At 45.7% G+C, this 12,444-nt stretch overlaps 1 pseudogene; it reads right to left on the bottom strand.

The window, feature by feature from the left end:
* Positions 1-2,449: 2,449 nt before the first annotated feature.
* LOC147724529 (SLC35A4 upstream open reading frame protein pseudogene) lies at positions 2,450-2,915 on the bottom strand (annotated as a pseudogene).
* Between the last annotated feature and the right edge of the window lie 9,529 nt (positions 2,916-12,444).

Here is a 12,444-nt window from a genome sequence, read left to right as displayed (position 1 = left end):
TATATTAAGGATATATATTGACGCTGCGGCCCCTGGGGTTTGGCGGCCCTGTGCAGGTCCACAGCTTGCACATGCCTAAGGCCGCCCCTGGTGGGCACATCGCAAAGCTCCTAATGTAGCGACTGACCGAAGGGAGATGTGTTGTCATAAGGAAATGCTCTCGAAACCCCACCACACTCTCTGCCTAGATATTATAGTGCCACACTGAGGGCATGCCAAAGGGGAGATGAAAGGCCTGAAGGAGGGGTGAAACGGTGAGGAGAGCCAAAGAGGACATGAATGACACCACAAAGGTACACAATAGGAAGGGCAAATGAAAAGGTTTATAAAATGTTAGAAACTAAATAAAATTGTTGAAATAAATAGGATTAGATATGCTGCAAGGACAGTGCGCATATCTGCTAGTCGGAAAGCAAAACTAGAAGACAGAGCCCCCCAAGCCAGATTTTACATTTATTCTGGCTGCTTTTATGAACTCAGCAGTTTATGACATTTTGGCTATGATTTATAGTATTGCTACTGGCTAAGTGGCAATAAAGACCCAGTGCATAATGTGAGCCTTCATGCATTTTAAATTTCAATATTTTAGCCCAGCAGAAGACACCCATATTTTTTAGCACTATTCCATACATGGGTCATTCTCACTCAAAGATACAGGTAATATCATTCTAATCTAATGGAATAAATAGAAAAATGCAAATGAGCACGTTCTCATATACTGATGTTGGCCTAATGCGCGTATTACATGCCTCTGTTTGCCTGCAATAAAAGTTCTGAAAAGTCAGGAGCAGGGACAAGAAGAGAGACTTTACATGAAGAATGTATTGGGTTATAAGGGGAGAGGCAGGGACTAATAGCCTTATTGCCCACAAGCTGTCAGACCATAATATATGTTAATCGCCTTTCCTCCTTCACATTAGGCGCCTGTGCCTTCAGCCATTAACGAGCAATAATGCCCCCAGCAGGGGGGCAACGACGCTTAATTGCATTAGAATCGGCAGCCGTACGACTCTTTCCGACACATTTCACCGCTAAAATGCGCATAAATGAACGAAGAAGGATAGAGCAGGGAACCGACGGGGTTGATATATAGTTACATCCATTATCCAGGTCATTCTGGAGCGGCTTCTTTTTGTCTTAGAAGAGAGCGTCATAGTACATATGTGTGCATTAATGAGTTAATCCACTCAACAAGTGAGAAATGTTTCTGGGGCACACACTGTGGGCTGAAGCATCACAAACACAGTGAGGGTGCCCAACTGGCATGGGTGCAAATTCAGGACGGTCAGTGTAAAAAATTCAGGACAACGGGTCAACATTCAGGACAAAAATTCATGACAGAAGAACAGAATTCAGGACAGAAATTTAGGACAAAACATACGTTTTACAGACATATCAGAGGAGGTGGCACAATAATATGTAAGTATGTAAATAGATAACCAAAATAAATACAAGTCAAAATAAGTTTATATAAGGTTGAGACAATCGTGGGCTCCTTAGTTTTTCAGAATGCGCGCAGCTTTGCAAAGTGACATTAGGCCCTTTCTGCAATCAAGATTTGTGCTAATGTAACAATAAACATTAAATAATATTTTTTTGTATTTCTATGTTCAAATCTGACTTTTAACTGTACAGTGAAAACGCTGTTAGTTATTTTATTTTCTCCGGCATGGTGCCAAGACAAAAGCGTAATGCCTTGCCTTAGTCCAATGCAGGAGAATGCACACCACATGCTGTCACTATCTAGTTCTCTACTTAATTTATTAAGCAGAGCAAGAAAGGAACAGCAGATTTTGTAGCAAATTTAGACCTGTGGAAAAATATACTTTGTTTGGTAAGCATGCAGATAGTTGTGATAATTCTGGGCCAAACTTAATACAGTCCGTCCTAAATCTTAAAGACTTCAAACAGAAGACCTTGAAATTCGACCCAAAACTTCAATGCTACAATAAAGTAAAGGCACCAAACCACTTGCTGAGTATAGAGCAGGAGGGTTTCTTATTTGCAGCCTCTTACAGAACCATATTCTCAAGAAACTAGGAGGCAGAAAGTATGTTCCCAAACGAAAACACTGCAGCAGAGACCTCGTAGCATTGAGAAGCAGAGTACAAACCTGGCTGAAGCAGACCCACATTCATCTGCTTTGCAATTCAGAGATACTTTAGAATTTAAGAAAAAGCATCATCAACAACTTGACCTTTGGAAACCAGTTGAAGTAATGTACTCTTTCTATTTTTGAGAGATTTATGCTGAAATAAAGCCAACTTTTTCTTTATACATCAACTATTAAAATAGTACAACTATATCTTAAGAGTCCAGGTCAGAAAAGGAAATAAAAAGGCTCCTTATTTCCAGTATAGACCCCCAAACTAAGGGCCAGATGTATCAAAGGGTTTTGTCCATTCTGTGTCAATGGGGAAATGTGTTGATACATATGGCCCTTAGTCTCCTAATTCGTAGTGTGTGAGCAGACCGGCTGGGTTGTCAAACACCTTTCCGAGTCAACAATAAAATAGCACACAATTCTCTCATTAAGAAGGTGTGCACATATTTCATTGTGCAAATTGTTTAGGGTTAGCAGCATGAGTGCCTCAATATCTGGGGTGCTTTGCTCGTCTGGCCGCCCTTTCTTGAAAGAGCTAAGGTAATCACGGATAGTTTGCTTGACGTTCGGAACAGCATAGTTCTGAGCTGCATAGCAACAGGCACAAATAGCAAAACCTGGGACAGCTGAGGCTCGGGGCTAGGCCACCACATACCCCGCAAGGAAGCCCTTCAGAAATGGAGAACTTAGCAACGAGCCTTCCTGGGTCACGCCAGCTTGCACCTCCACCCGATGCTGCAATCCTTCCAACTTATCTTTCAGAAAAGCCAGATCTTTCAGCTTTTTCTGTAGAACCCTTGTCGTCAGCCATCTTTACCAGCAAATCGTTAGACACATGCAGTCTCCCCCGGGAGGAGCCTCTACAGTTTGAAAGATAAGTGCGAGAGGCCCTGAGTGAAAACTTTTCACCCTGGCCCTCTCGTAGGGAAACAGCATACCTTACTGAAATGTCCCATTTCAATTTTAGTATGATGTCTGTAAGGCGTCCGTAATTTGGGGACCTCAAATTATGGACGCCTTGTGACATCATACTAAAATATCAGACTGTCCGTGAAATTTACGGACGGTTGGTCACCCTAAGCACAGTGGGCCATTTACAGCAGACATGCAATGGACAGCTGTCTTGAAACAGGGGTATACCTGTGATTGTGTTTAATTGTAATTATATTCGTATAGTGCTTACTACCCCTGACGAGACGTTGGAAGTCCGGGCATCCTAGGCGGGACTTTAAGTGGGCCTGGTCTTACAGGTGATAAGCACCGTTAGTTTTTCAAAGGAGGGCTTGAAACGGATCTCTCTTGGGCTCTGTTTTGTGCCCTGGCACAGGCGGTCAGTTTTTTTCCGAACTGCAGTGACACTAGTGGAGAAGTTACTGCATGACGTCATGCCAGGTGAGCATTGTAAGGGAAGGGAAATCCTGTAAAGAGAGTCATATTCTCTCTGGATTTCCATTCTCATTTTTGAAACTTGGGAGCAGCAACATTGTTGTGGTGTCACCAGGGCTTTAAGTGGAAGCTTTTTCAATATTATATAGAAGCCGTAGTTGCTGCTTATTTATCTCATGCAACTAACAACCATTGACAAAGCCAATAGTCCCGACTTGTAGGTATGATGTTACTTGTGTCATATATCTGGATGAAGTGACAGAAACAGCAACATACAAGTGAGGAGGCTCACTATGCAAAGCACAGACTTTTAGCTTATGTGTTTTAAGCCATGCCCTTAATTACATTGGCCACGCCCTTTTGAGGGACCCCCCAGTTTTTTCATCCCACTTCAAGTCCTGATCCTAGGTTATTCGCGAGGTAAAGATTTTACATGCATTGTGGAGAATCTGCAGGAAGCAGACGCTTTCTGTTGAAGTCATAGACTATTAGCAAAGTGGCCGTTCTGAGAAGGATCCAGACATTCTCTTAATACGTCGGGCCAGTGCTATAGCCGGAAGTACATGTCAGCCTTAACGTTGATACCGATCTGCGGTCTCCTGACATTTATACATGTGAACTCAAAGTTTAAGCTCACTGATCAGCCATCTTCGAGATTTACATTTTTCACACTTTTAATTAATCAATTATAACGTCCATGATACCATTTGATTTCTGTATCACTAATAAAAAGAAGACCTAGGATTAAAACTCACAAACTAACTTCACCTGTGTAGTTTTTCTGATTAAATTCTGAACATCCTGCTTATGTGACGGTAGACTAACCTGGTATTTCCTAAATATAATCTCCTGGAAAAACTCAAAGTGTAGAAAGGTATACTGGGTACAACATTTACCACACTGTGCATTGGTGCTATCTAACTGTGCGTAATATGCATATGTACAGGGTTGTAGCCTAGTCAGTGATATTGGGGGCTGTCAATCTCAAATTTCCCAAATAAAAAAGCAGTGACCTTCACGTTGGAGGGGTGAGATGGTCAAGGTTCAGGATGAACTGTTTCCATGAGGAACAGGGTTATTTAGTACTGATGGATTGAACCACTACCCTGAGTGATTGCCACTGGTGTGACTATTTGCAAGCATTCACCCTATCATCTTATTGGGTGATTGATTGCCTGTAGTATGCCTGGACCGCGAGACTGGCAAAGCTTTGCAAACCTACTACTGACATTGTTCGTGAATTCTAAAAAATAGTAAATTTGCACTGATTCAAGGAGTACTTCAAGGACTGCAGGTTTACTTTTTTTTTTGGGGGGGGGGGGGCAGCCACTAAATGAGCCTGATTCACAAAGGTAACTTGCATTTTTAAGTAATTTATACTTTTGTGTAAGTTTACTACTTTTTGGCTACTCACAAAATCCAAGTGTGAATTTACCATAAAAGTGTAAAATACATGTCCCCTTCAAATTGAAGGTCCTAGAGACTATTCACAATCTGCATTTTTTAGTATGTTTTGTTGTACTACAATAGTACTGCAAACTTACAGCAAAATGCTATTCATAATTTACACTTGTTTATTATTACTGCAAAAAAATATGACAGTTACACTTTTGGAGAAAATTTACACTTGGATTTTGTGAGTAGTCAAAAAGTAGTAAACTTACTAAAGTGCAAATTATACAAAAGTGTAGGTTACCTTTCTAAATCAGGACATAAATAATTACATTTTCACTTCACACAGGAGCAATTTAAAATCCCTCTGTGAAATGAGAAAAATTAGAATAACTGCAATGTTCATAATCTCTGCTATGAGAACCCTTGATGGTACGGTTGTAAAATTGGTGAAAGTAGACAGAACTCCGTGTTTACAGTCCTTGCCATTTACAAATCATTTTATGAAATAACTGACAGCCACATGCACTATGCCTGAGCTGCAAGTATAGGTGGGCTCCCCAGCAAATTAATAAGGAGAGCCGAGCCAAAGCTGATCAAAGGTCTGGCTTGGCTCCAAGAGTTTGTGTACGAGCCAAGCCATGAAAAAGTTTGCCATTTATACTGTGCAACAAACATAATGAAAAAATATATGACACAGTCTCATAACAAGTCAAACAAATGATTTTTTTAAAAAGTGGTAGCATTTCACTTAAGTGCATCAGATTATATTACTGCATCAACAGACATTAATTAAACATGATCGTTTTTAAAGATGAACTAAAAAACATTCATAGCTTGCCCCCCAACGACAATGCCATAGTAAATAAACTAAGAGGCAAGTCAGTAGTCATGTAAACCCTAAACATGGCCTAGATACTTAATGTAGATAAAGCAACATTATAGTCTATTAAATCACTCATAAGAGGTGTTTGCGCAGCTCACATTGCCAATTCAAGTATTTAAAAGTGCTCTCATATGTGAAAATAAAGTAAGAGGAGACTCTATGAAATAAAATGTTTATCTAGGATCGCACAATTTGGACAAGCAGGTACGCCAGTATTGAATCCAGGTTTTCTGGTTTCACATTTTTGAGATTCAGACACCGGATGTTTATTTCTGTATCTATTTTAAGATTTTAATATCAGAGGTCACTATTTTGTCTTTAATTCTTGCACTGAAAGAGAAAAACCGAAACAGAATTAGCTTACTCGACTCAGAGCCCCCGACCCAACTACTAGGCTGAGAATGCATTTATGCGGGGTGTCACACCCCAAACACCCTCCTGAAGTTACACCCCTGCGTATGTAGTGCACATAAGAGGCTGGAGTAATCAGGTTCTAAAGTGGGCGCCCAAAGGGGTATGAGAAGTGGCAAGAGACAGGCAGTCCAAATTAGATGCAAGCCCACAATGTAGTGACAGTTGGATATCCACAATGCCTAAGGAATGACTTGCTAAACTTTTTCTGAGCACCTACTATTTTCCCAAATTGACTTATTGGAAGTTGTTTAGAAAGTGCTGCAAATTTGACCAATTCAGTGGAAATATTCATGAGTGAAGAGTGTAATTTTAAGGAGAAAATAGCTATTGTTGGGGAAATTAATAAAATGATGCATCTTCTTTACCCAAAGTTAATTTACACATTGTGTAATTTGCTCATTTGAAGGGTTAGTCAAAAGGGGGTAGGTCTAAAATGAATGTGAAAGCCATTTCCTTATGCACTATATATTATAATCTATATAATTCACAATGTGAAGCAGCAAAAAGTGCCAACTTGACCAAATCATCAAAGGTATTTTTAGTTGGCCTATATCACTAAGTTTTCCTCTGATTTTTTTGCGAAAAGACAGCATACATGGTTAAAGAAATACACTGACAATAATGTGGAAGGAAATTTGACCTGAAAGTAATTTTAGAAATTAGTTAGTTTAATAAAATCCCTATTGCGATAATCTCTGATATCTTGCTGACAAATGTAATTCAGGGCCTTCATCCTATGTGCAATATGTTTGCTGTCAGCGAAGTTTGTCGACATAATTCTTCCAAGAAAAGGGTAAGATTTAACTACTTCTATGGCAGAATTATTATGAAACCACTTATACTTTGCATTCATCTGAAATCCCTTTGGACAAAACCTCATAACCTTAGTTTTATTTATATTTACCTTCAAGAACTTAGCGCCTGATTATGATGCCAGGGTATCAAGATGTCTCTGAAGAACTTTAGGAGTCAGGTCTAGCATGACGATATCAACTGCATACATGCTTGTGCCTAAAGAATAGGAGCTTACTTTTGGGGCATCACCAATTATCATAGTTAATATTTCTGTGACATGAGTTAGATGAGCTGGAATATCACTCTGTAATCTCCCATTGATAATGTTTAAATCATGTTCCCTGCGTGCCTTGAGGAGCAGAGTTCCTCTTGTATTTGCCCTGGAGAGGAGAAGAAACATAGGGGCATATTATCAAGAAACGGTGTTAAAATAATCGCCGCTTTAGCAGCAGAAAACTGCTGCTAAAACGGCGATATTGGGCTTGATAATATGCCCTTGAGAGTTCCAATAGAAGCCCATGTTCTGGTGTCAACATGGGCTTCTATTGGAATTCTCCAGGGCATGTTATCAAGCCCATTATAGCCACTTTAGCGGCAGTTTTCTGCCGCCAATGCAGCGATAATCTTAACGCTGTGCTTGATAATATGCCCCATAGTGTCTGGTATATTAACATCCGCTTCCAGTTCTTTGCCTGCAAATAAAGCAAGTGATTTTAATTTAGTCTTTTGGCATCACATTGTAGAGAATATTCGCCCAACACTTAGCTTTTTAGCTATCATAGTTTGTACAATAAAATGTGAAATATATATATAAATTAAAAGTAACACAACTAAACAGTTGAATTGGCTTTTTCAAAAAGAAGATAGCAGCAAAATCACTCATGTAACATAAGGCGTACTGTGAATTGATCCAGTTCTACTTAAGCTCAACTCCTCTCAGACATCTTTCCACTAGTCACAAATAAATTGTCGTCCATTGTGGCCAGTGGCATAAGAGAGGATGAAGTAATTTGACTCCAATTCACTAACCACAGACTGTTAGGGCAACAGGATACTTGGAAGGGAGGGACAGACAACATGAAAGTTGCACCAGCACCGGGGCCAGCTGCTTCCGCAGGAGACTCTCCTCTTTCCTGCACCTAGTGCGCTGCTATAAGACAAGGCCTTTGAAATGGCTCGCAGCCACAGCCCACCTTCTTTTCCTACTGCGACACTCATTAGAAACGTAAGGGCCTATTATGATGGTGGACTTTGTTCACCCGCCACCGTACCGGGAAAAGGGACCGACTGCCATAGGTGCGGCGGTCCCGCCATGGGAATTAGGATTCCACCACCACAGTGTCTGTGGCATCCCGCATATATTGCATTGTAACGGGCGGTGCTGTAAGCAGCACCCGCCACAATGCAATATATGCATGTTGTGCATTTGCCCCCCAAGTGTACCCCCAACCCCTGGGGGCCCGTAACGGGCCCTCGAAAGAGAACTCTGCTTGGATTTCCATGGCGAGGTCTCCGCCATGGAAAGTCCTGCACCGCCGCCCATCCTAATATGGATGGCAGTGTCTTGCAGACACCGCCAGCATATTTAAGCTTTTTTCTACCCGGTCGCCTGTCTGACTGGCGGAAAACCAGCGGACGGTCTTTCCATCCGCCGGGGTTCCCACCGCCATCGTGATTTGGTGGGGGGAAATGGTAAGAGGGTGGTGGAAAATGGTATGCGGATCGCCACTGTCAGACGGACGGTGGCGATCCGCCTGCCATCCTAATAGACCCCTAAGTGAGCACTACGGCATAAAATACACCAATATCCAAGGTTCAGGCAGTTCATAATGTTCCTGGCCAGAAAGGAAGGGGGAAATCACCTGGCCTGCAGGCTGCACCCAAATTATTTGGGCCATCCCCCCAGGCTCAGGCTCATAAACTAACTGTGGCCCATGCCCCTTGTTATCCGTCACTCACACAGTGCAAGTTTGTCATAAGCTGGCACTAGGTTCACTGCATGTCAGTGTTTCTGCCTGTCAGCTTCCGAAAAAGCTGACAGGCAGAAGCGGTGACATGCAGTAACAAGTATGGAGTATGCTCTTCTAAGAGTTACCTATCATAGTGACCCGAAGCAACTTTTGGATTCTTGGAATATATTTTACATATTGACAAACTTGCGACGTGTTTTAAGAGACAGTGAACCTTCTTGCATAAGTGGGAGACCTATTGAAAGTGTTTCCTTGTGGATATCCATACCCAATGGATTCCTGCCTTACAGTTTTTTAAAAGTGTTGAGATCTTCTGACACATTCCTTGGGGGGGCGTGGCTATGGCAGCCAACATGGCGGACGCAGCTTAGCTGAGCTCCGTCCCGCCGCTGCACTTATCTGCCGTTTTACCCTTCCTCCCCCTCGCCTAGCAGCAATCTGGTCTTGTCTGGGGTAGCGGAGGGGAATTGCCAGCCTCGGTGGAAATCCCTGTCTAACTACAGGCCCGGAAGGTATATTCCCCGCCGAGTGAAGTTTGTGGCCTACAGCGGCGAGAGAAGCCGGGACCTCAGGTTTGGCGGCATCCGGCAGAGCATGTAGGCGGCAGAGGCCTCGCTGGCTCGGCTCCGGTGGCGCCGCCGAGTGGCTGGGGGTTGCGGCAAGGAGCCCGGGCGTGAGTGGCACTGCCTGACCGGGACGAACCTGCCGGACTACTGGAGGCGGTAGCAGCAACTTTGGGAAGCGGCCAGTGTCCAGGGGTGCCGCGGATCCGGCGACGGCCCCCCCCCCCCAACCAACGGAGACTGCCGATTGTGGTGTGGAGAGACGAGCAGACTCCCCGGCGGTCACATCGGACCTGGATGGACAGGTGAGCCTTTGGCTGCCGGGAGACCCGGCGGGGGTTGCCCTGGGCCAGGCCTCCAGACCTGATCACTAGCCCATATTGGAGTGCGGGTGCCTTATACCCGGGGCGTCCTCCTGAACTCTGGCTGTGGGCTCCAGGATACCGCCCCATTGATACGGGGACTTAAGGATGTCGGTTTGGGCTGCATAGGAGCTACGGCCCCCTGGCAAACGGCGTGGGCAGGAGGTTGTTGGTGCTTCCACGGAGTGGTACTGGGAGCGAAGTTGGGAGCTGGAGCTGCGGACTGGGCCCTGACTACTGACAGGTAGACACCCGGTGCCAAGTGGTTAGTGCTGGACATATGGCAGGCCCTGGAAGGTGATATCTGAAGGAGGGAAGAGCCTGGGCAGCCAAAAAGCGCGGCCGCACAGGTTACAAGACGCTTCCCGCCAACGACCGAACAGGACCAGAGGCGGGAACGGGAGTGGAGCCTCGAAGCAAGGTACGATTGATAAATTCACTGGCCTAAGTGGGAATTCCGGGGCCGCTTGTGGCCAGCAAGCCCAGGGTCCAGACAATGCAGCTCTGTTGGCCGCAATCACCCAATCCAGGGACACACTGGACACCAAGATAGGAGCCGTGGGGGCGGATGTTACTCTGCTGCGGCAGGACTTACGGAACGCGGTGGCTCGTATTACAGACGCGGAGGCTCGAATCACTGGAGTGGAGGAGGACATGGTGACCCTTAAAAAGAAAGTGGCCAATATGGAGGGTATTCAGAGGGGCCTGGCACTCCGGGCCGAGGACGCCGAAGGACGGGCTCGATGCAATAACCTACGATTTGTTGGCTTTCCGGAGGACTGCGAAAAGGGCAATATGGAGGCGTTCCTCACAGAATGGTTGGAGAGCTGGCTCCCACCGGAGTCCCTGTCCCGCTGCTTTGTCATCGAGCGGGCCCACAGAGCACTGACCCAGAAACCTCCAGTTGGCGAGCGCCCGCGGCCGGTGATAGCCAGGCTTCTTAACTACCATGATCGCGACACAGTACTGAAACAGGCCCGGCTGAAAGAACCTCTAATGTATGACAATCAGCGGATCATGATATTTCCGGATTATACAAAATTGGTGCAACAGCAGCGGCAGTCCTTCGCGGCAGCCAAGGCCTGCCTGAGAAACCTAAAAATACAGTATGCTCTACTTTACCCGGCTCGTCTGCGAGTGGTCTTCCAGTCACGTACTCAATTCTTCAACTCTCCTGAGGAAGAGTTTGCTTGGACTGATGAAACAGTGCGAATAAGACCACATACCCCGCTGGCCAGAGACTCAGACTCATCATCCTCGACAGCGCCGCCGCGGACCCCCAGGTGCTGACGGAGCAGAAGCAACTGAAGGGCTCGTTCTTCGAAACGCTACCCAGCCAAGGTAGGGAACACAGGCGACACTGCGACATCGAATGCTCCGAAGGTGGATCCATGACAAGTGCGGAACTCTGGCTTGCCTCTCAGTGTTGTGTCCTACACCGGGCTCTTGGCACTTGACTGATTTTGATGGCCCTGCTGGAGATGAGGTATGTCTTCAGGGGCACCACTGCCATGGACACACTACAGACTGATTGGCCTGGGATGCTGCAAAAGGTGGGGAGGGATGGACTAAAAGGCGGACACGTGCCTCAAGTTCAGGGTGTTTTGATCTCTTAGAAGATTATTCGGGGTGTTTTGGGGTTGTTGATGGGGCTCCGTTGGCATGGACGTCCCCGGGCCTCCCGTTGGGGGCTGGAGACGGTCTATCCCGCGACAGGTACTTCAATGTTGATGAGGTATGGGGTGGGGGTGGTCGGGGGTCTGGAGACCGGTTGGGGTTCTGTTTGTTGAGTGGGGTGGACATGGGGCAGGGGGGGAGGGAGGAGCAGGGGGGTGCTGGGGTGGGAGGGTGGGGGAGTGATGAGTGGCTGTGCACATGGTTGTCTCGACCGATGTTATTGGCGTGTCCTGGCCCAGAGTGTCCATTGCAACTTGCATTACTACGCATCCACCTTGATGGCCGTTGATAGCCCTGAGCAGAGGCCCACTGGGGCCACAATGAAAGTGATGTTGGAATGTGAGGGGTATGCTCGACAAGATCAAGCAGGGAGCGGTACTACGGCTGGGCAAGAGAGAGAGAGTGGATGTCCTTCTACTTCAAGAAACACACTTGCTGGGTAACAAAACGCTAGGCCTGCAGCGTTATGGCTTTGACCAGGTCTACCATGCGGGATTTGTAAGGGGATCTCGGGGACTGGCAGTCCTACTACACCGTATGCTATCCTTCACATACACAAAGCAATGGGTTGACCCACAGGGCAGATATGTGTTCGTACAAGGACTGATAGGCACTGAGGCATTGATCATTGGAAGCGTTTATGCCCCCCCCCCACTCCAATGGGCGTTGATTGAGAAATTGTTTGATGTGTGGGCTGAAATCCTGGAGGGGATGGCTGTCATTGGAGGGCATTGGAATGATGTTATGTGCAGCGCGATAGACAGGTGCCGCCCCCGGGTGTTCCCGTAACCGATACCCCCACCCGGCTGGGTGATATGGCGCATGACATAGGCTGGATAGATACATGGCGATATCTTCATACACACGAATGGGAATACACCTATGTTTCGGCGGT

Source organism: Lissotriton vulgaris, chromosome 4_1 (assembly GCF_964263255.1).
Source record: "Lissotriton vulgaris chromosome 4_1, aLisVul1.2, whole genome shotgun sequence".
NCBI lineage: Eukaryota > Metazoa > Chordata > Amphibia > Caudata > Salamandridae > Lissotriton > Lissotriton vulgaris.
Note: the sequence above shows the minus strand (reverse complement) of the source record. Positions and strands in the feature narration are given on the sequence as shown.